The sequence below is a fragment of the Dipodomys merriami genome, unplaced genomic scaffold (genome assembly GCF_024711535.1).
Source record: "Dipodomys merriami isolate MVZ:Mamm:240054 unplaced genomic scaffold, mDipMer1.0.p SCAF_472, whole genome shotgun sequence".
Classification (NCBI taxonomy): domain Eukaryota; kingdom Metazoa; phylum Chordata; class Mammalia; order Rodentia; family Heteromyidae; genus Dipodomys; species Dipodomys merriami.
Genome location: NW_027206038.1, coordinates 643,791 through 650,756, shown reverse-complemented (window position 1 = coordinate 650,756; position 6,966 = coordinate 643,791). Strand labels below are relative to the sequence as shown.

The following is a 6,966-nucleotide window of genomic DNA, read 5'->3' as shown; positions in this document are numbered from 1 at the left end:
GAAAGCATTGTTATTGGAGGCAGTGGGGTTGCAAGTTTCAGTCCACCTTCACCACACTCTATATTATTAAACAGCAACAATAAAACCCTATATCAAAATACAATAATAAGAGGTAATTAGAATAAAATTTAGTGATATAGTCTGCTGGCATCACTTTCAGGCACCCTTGGTCTTAATGTTTAGCATCACAAAACCAAACAAAATGAGATAATTACAGTAGACTCAACGAATTTTAATTCCATCTTAAAATAATTTCAAAACATTATAAGAAACAAGAAAGCATTCATACTTATAAGGAGAATGTAAAAAAGATAAAAGATGGCAGATTATGAAATGGAAAATTCTACACTGCAAGAAAATTATTGTCATGGTGAATATATGATGGTATTGTCACAGTGAATATATGATAATGTACTTCAGAGCAGCAATGGATAAATATATATTTACTACACATAGTCTAACTTGTCTCAATCTCTATAAACTTTCAATCTTCTAGTTCACATCATCATTGTATTCATGTTTATGGTATATTCTAAAATAACTAGCACAGTCAGGAGGTTACCAAAATACATTAGCTTCAATGTTTTAGGAGATTAACCTGCTAATTGTATTGACTTCTATATATTAAACATGTAGTGTGTTATCATTGTACTCTCTAAGTATGTACAAACACTACTTCAAAGTGAAATTGAATACAACAAGGTTTTGAAGGCATATGCCTGTAAAGCTAGCTATTTGGGACATCAGTTCAAGACCAGTGTAGTTTTTTCTGCAATGCTCCCCAACCACTGGCTCTGCGTGATGGAATACATCTATCATCCCAGGTTCATTGGGAGCTGAGAGCTGGAGGATTTCAATTTCATGCCATAGGCAAGAACTTCCACATGGCTCCATCTCAACCAAAGAAGGTTCAACACTGGCTAGTACCTATCACCCCCACCTAGGTGAAAATAAAAATAAGAGCAATGTAGTATAAGAAACAAACAATATCAAAACATGCCAATATAAACCATCATGAACAACACACACCTAGTGTTTGTTTCTCATACCTGTAATCCTAACTATAGCTAGGATTATATATGTGAGCCAGAGGCACCAAGCAGTTCATCATTTTAAAAATGACTATTGAAGCCAGGTGCCAGTGGCTCATTCCTGTAATCCCAGCTACTCAGGATGCTGAGATCTGAGGATCACAGTTCTAAGTCAGCTCAGGAAGAAAAAAACCCATAAGACTCTTACCTCCAATTAACAACTCAGAAGTCAGAAGTGTCTCTGTGGCTCAATTGGTAGAGTGCTAACTATGTTGAGCACAGAGTCTCACAGACAGTGCCCAGGCACTGAGTTCAAGCCCCACATCTGACAAAAAATAGATAAATAAACATTTAAATGTCTGAATTTTTTGTGAATTAAAATGATGGTGTTCATACGCAATTCTACAGACAACTACATATTTCATTATATTTGTGGTTAGAAAAAGTAGCAGCACTTGAATAATGGATATTTTTTCATAAACTAGGGCATACTGATCTCTAATTAGAGGAAATTGCTGGACTCATAGGTAGTATTTTTTGGTTGGTTTTTGTTTTGTTTATAGAACAGGATGAGAAACCTTATTTCTGCCAATGACCATTTGGATACGTATAACATCATCCACAGGCCATGCAGAATTAACAGTAAAGACATGACACAGTCAACTGGCAATAAACTTATTTGTCTTTATGCCATGTTCCCAATGATTTGTTTAGCTTATATGTCCCTATGGCCTACAGTTTCCTATTCCTGCCTTCCTCAAAATACAGCATGTTCCACTTATTCAGATTTGAGCCAAGCAATATGTAGTATTAGTGCCAAGAGCTAAGGAAAGTTGTAACACAAACAGGGAAGGATGAAACCAACACTTTAGTAGCTGGACACTGGGGACTCAGGCCTAGAATACTAGCTACTCAGGAGACTCTTCTCTCCAATTAACAACCAAAAAGCCATAAAAGGAGCTGGGGCTCCAGAGGTAAAGTAGCCTTGATTACAAAAAACTCAGGGGCAACACCCAATCCTGAGTTCAAGCTGAAGGTCAGGAACAAAAACAAAAACAATCAACAACAACAACAAAAAAAACAGAAACTGGGAAAAAGCTCAGGAAAGGATGGCATTGTCTACAAGACAAGTGTACACATTACATGAATTGTGAAATCACTGTACACACCTTAGTAACAATTACATTTTAAAAAGAATGTGAGAAATCCCAAAGCCATGGGGCCTTATGATGTGCATCTGCTTTCCAGAATTTCAAAGTCCCATCATCTAAGCTGGTAGCACACAGGTTGTAGCTCAGGGTGATGAGAAAATAAGAAGCCAGAGATCCTTTCAGATTGTCCCACCAATTCTTCTATTACTGTAAGCAAAAAAAAAAAAAAAAAAAAGCAAAGCAAATAAATTAGACTTTAAGGTTAAACTAAGCTACTATTAAAGATTCCAGGCAGAATTATACGGTGCCTGCTTCAAGGCAAGAGTGAGGCCAAGCCCACAGCCTCCAGAGAGGCATGACTACCACTTGTCCAACACTGCTGTCCTCCCCGCCCCCAGAGTTTACCTACAAGTCCCAAGTCCCTGCCTTTCTTCTTGTAATTCTTCAGCCACTGGTTGTCTCATTTCTCATTGTCTGTTTAGGTGGGATTTGAGACTCCTTCCTCTCCTCACCCAGCCACCAGACCCCAGGGGCCAAACTCTGCACCTCACAGACACTCCCCAGAACCCAGCTGCCTTTGCAGTTGCTGCTTCCTGAGCCACCGGGCTACTGCCTCCTTCCTCCCTTCACCAGCCTCTGCCAGGGCCTCCCATCCTCTCCCTACCACCACCATCCCCAATCCCAGCTTGGCCTCCCCCGTGGCCACCCCTCCTCTCCACAAATCTCCCAGCCCCAACCCCAGCAGGATCACTGCTCTGGGGATACAACTGTGGGCCAGGCCCTGCAGAATCAAAGGTGCCACAGTGTGCAGCTGGCTGAGAACTGGAGACAGCATAGGTCTCTGATCAGTGTCTTTCACTTCACTTACACAATTATTAATTGTATTGATTTGGTATTTAAGTTTAGATTTCATAACTTCTTATTAAGCCTTTGCAGAAGAGCTGGTAGAAATATAGTCCCCAAATTCGGATTGTCTCTAGTTTAATTCTTTTGAGATTCAGAGATGTTTAAGTAGTTATAACAATCATGAACTCTCATTTTCATAGCAGATGCTATTCAAAAAAAATTGCTTATGCATCTGTTATCAATTATTTACAAGACTTGAAACTTTTAAAGTTTCAAATATTACAGGAAGATCTTTGATTCATGTTGAATGGATGTGAGTAGGTTGAGCTGTTGCATACATTCTTGTGTGTGTGTGTGTGTGTGTTTGTGTGTGTGTGTGTGTGTGTGTGTGTGTGTGTGAGTGAGTGTTTCTGTGTGTGTGTAGGGGGGGTGTATGTGTATCATTGAAATCAAGGATAAGGATGTTGAGCCCTGGTCTGAACTTGTTTCCTTTTTCTGAGATATACATTATGGTGTTTCTTTGTTGGTGGTAGGCTCTGATTGCTTGCCTTTGCCTGATGCTCACATTCCAGCTGAATTTTTCAATTAAAGCTTCTTATTTAGTATTGAGCATATAGGGCCCTGATGTTGCTTTGTCTTTAGTCTGCCATCTAGGATCTTCTTTTCCTCTTTAAAAATTTACATTCAATATAAATTTTACCTCCTGACTGATTTTCCCTTTAATTTGCATTTTGAAAAAAATATTATAAGAACTTTGATCTCTGTATTCATGAAGAAAAACCATTTTGAATTCTCTGTTTAATGTAACAACACCTGGACACATTTGTTAACACCAAGATCTTAAAATTTATTTTGTAGTTTTAGTTTAAAATGCCTCCTCCATGTTTACAGCATGAGGAGACAAACAATTTCTGGTAACAATGATAACAGTTTTATTCATTAAAATATCAGATAATTCATAATTTTGAATATGTATAGTGGCAAATAAACACATTTGGTAAATAGATTTGCTTGATAGATCCGTGCACAAAAATACCACTCCTAAGGGCTGAAAAGGTGGATTGGTGGTAGACAGCTTATCTTGAATGCACGAGACCCTGGGTTTGATTCTGCAGCACCACCTAAGCAGAAAAGCTAGAAGAGGTACTGAGGCTCAAGTGGTAGAGCACTAATCTTGAGCTGAAGGGCTGAAGGACAGCGACCAGGCCCAGAGTTCACCACCAAAAACAAATTAAATAAATAAATAAAACTCATATCAAGTACATTAATTTCAAACGTTGATTACCATTTTAGTTAGGGGCAGGGTGCCAAGATATAGCAGACTTCTGTTGCAAAGCTTTAAGAAGGATTTCAACACCTGACAAGTACTAAAGACAAGAAGAAAAAGAATTAGCTCTGCCAACAACATATAGAATCACCACTCAAAGAGAAACCAGTACTAAGAATGAAATGCTTTTCATAAAATTTCTTAAGAGATTCTGGCTCTATATTAATTATCATATAAGTTAACCTTCAAAATCTCCATCGATGGGCCTTAAGGGCACCTACAAAACCTGGAGGAGAGAATCATCAACCTAGATTTTTAATTTTGTAAATTAGGTATTGAGTTCATTTCTGGTTTGACAATCTCATCCCTTCATTTGCTCTCTGTCTCTGATTTTCCCTCCTGTCCCTGTCCACAGTGGTATAGTTCATTGTGAACATAATATCGACAGAGTAGAACTGAAACCAACCCAGCTTGACATATCCATTACATGTTTATCTGCAGTTAATCAGAAGAAATTGAGAATTGTGTGTTTCAACTGGTAGAGCTAGAACACCACCAGACTTCAATTGGAAACCTAAAGGACAGCGTCAATATTGTGATTTTTAAGAACCAATGCTGTCCCATACATAAACTCAGACTCCACACACACACACACACACACACACACACACACACACACACACACACACATCTTAAAATAGATGTTAGTACTGAAATCCAAATAGTTTTTTTATTTTTATAAGTTTTATTTTTAGCTTTAATGAGGTTGACTTGATAGTTTCTACTAATGAGCCACAACTTAGAACTTTGTTATAATTTTACCCTGTCTGTATTCAGAGAAACAGTCTCTGAATTTCTCCATTTCCAGCAATGATAAGTTTTCTCTCCTTGGTCCAGTTTCTTCTTTTGAGACTCAGTCTCTTAGACTTTTCTGTCTTGCATTGTCTGTAAGTTCATTGATCCAGTAGATCTCATCCATCCTAATACCTGGACAGAACCTGCCTTGGGAAAAGTGTTCTAAGCTCACCATGCAATGGAGGCTGTTAGTACTCACCCATAATCATTTTTTCTTCAGAAATGAGAAATTGGGGGCTGGGAAGGTGGCTCAGTGGTAGAGTGCTTGCCTTGCAGAAATGAGAGATTGTTAGGTCCAGGAATTCAGGGGAAGCACTCACTGTGTGCTATTTCATACTTTTTTGGGGAGGGGCACGGTCCGGTCCTGGGGCCTGAATTCTGGGCCTGGGCACTGTCCCTCAGCTCTTCAACTCAAGGCTCGTACTCTACCACTTGAGCCACAGCGCCACTTCCGGCTTTTTTCTTTTTGCTTATGTGGTGCTGAGTAATTGAACCCAGGGCCTCATGCATGCAAGGCAAGCGCTCTACCACTGAGCCATCTTCCCAGCCTGATTTCATACTTTTTTTATTTAATGGCAGCTTCCACCTATTGTCTACTTTAAGCATTGTGTGAAGAGAAAGATTGCCCCTAAGAGACAGAAGTACTGTACTAACTGTTGCTCTCAAAACACAGGAGGAGGGAAAGAAGTTCTGAAGGAGCCATGTAGCCTAGAAACTGAGTTCTTAGAAACTCAACTGCCTTTTATCTTACCTTCAACATAGAAAGTCAGAGATTGCAGTGGCTTGTAAGCTCCATTTATATTCCTGTGCAGGGGGTCCCTTCCCCTTTGCCCTTCTGACTGTTTACATCAGTGGCAGGTGTGAAGACGTAACAAGAACACCTAAAGTTTGGGCCTGGGATTAAAAACTCCACTTTGTGATTATAAACATTCCACCACTTCCTGAATTGAATCTGAGGGGCAGAAGAAAGTTAGGTTAGGAATTCGTATAATTACTTCTAAGTTTGCTATCTAAAATCATCCCTTCCTACCCCTCAGAATCCTATTTCCCAACTGTGTAGACACCCTTACACTCTGTTCTCCTGAAGCATTTGAGTGTGGGCCATCATCTGCTTCTTATGTGTACTGCTTTTCAAATGGAGAGTTTCTCCTAGGCTCAAAATGATTTCATTGATGAGGACACTGTGCAATAAGCTAAACTGGGTTTGTTCATGTGTTCATACCCGAGGGAGAACAAGTAAGGGCTAAGTAGTAGTCAGGGCTCACTTGCTGCCAGTGGTATTGCTCTGAGGAATTACTGTCAATGTTGCCCACAGTACCTAGTCCAAGGCCTCTCAGAAAGGCTACAGAACCAAACTTCTTGAGTCTCTGTGTGAGCTAATCATCATTGGCCAACTATGTTCCATGGTTTGTGAGACATTCACTTCTGTGAGTATATGCATATGAGGGCCCAAGAATAGACTTACCTAGAAGGAAGATCCTAGAATGCAAAACTTCTACTAGGACAATGGAAACCCATGGTTTGGCATGCTTAATGTTTTTGAAAGACCCCAGACTCCTGGGATACTTTCATCAACGGGAGGGCGCCCCAGAAACTCAGACTCCAGGCCGGGACATGCAATAAGCAAGAGGAGTTTATTTGACGTTTGCACAAACGGACTCTCTGGCCCGAGCAGACAGGGAGCCCCGAGAAGTGGTTACAAGCCCTTTTTTAAGGGCAAAAACCACAAGATTAACGCATAACACAAAGCATCCCATGATTGGTTCATTTAAAGGTCATCATATACGCCAACAATCACTTTGCCACGTGGGAAATT

At 39.9% G+C, this 6,966-nt stretch overlaps 1 long non-coding RNA gene across 1 annotated transcript; it reads right to left on the bottom strand.

Annotated features, from left to right (window-relative positions):
• Positions 1-733: 733 nt before the first annotated feature.
• On the bottom strand, positions 734-5,957 carry LOC138808733 (uncharacterized). Its single transcript, XR_011366603.1, has 5 exons — positions 5,902-5,957; positions 4,314-4,395; positions 2,201-2,389; positions 1,240-1,356; positions 734-940 (listed from the first exon to the last, which is right to left on the bottom strand). It is a non-coding gene; the product is annotated as an uncharacterized lncRNA (long non-coding RNA).
• Positions 5,958-6,966: the final 1,009 nt, after the last annotated feature.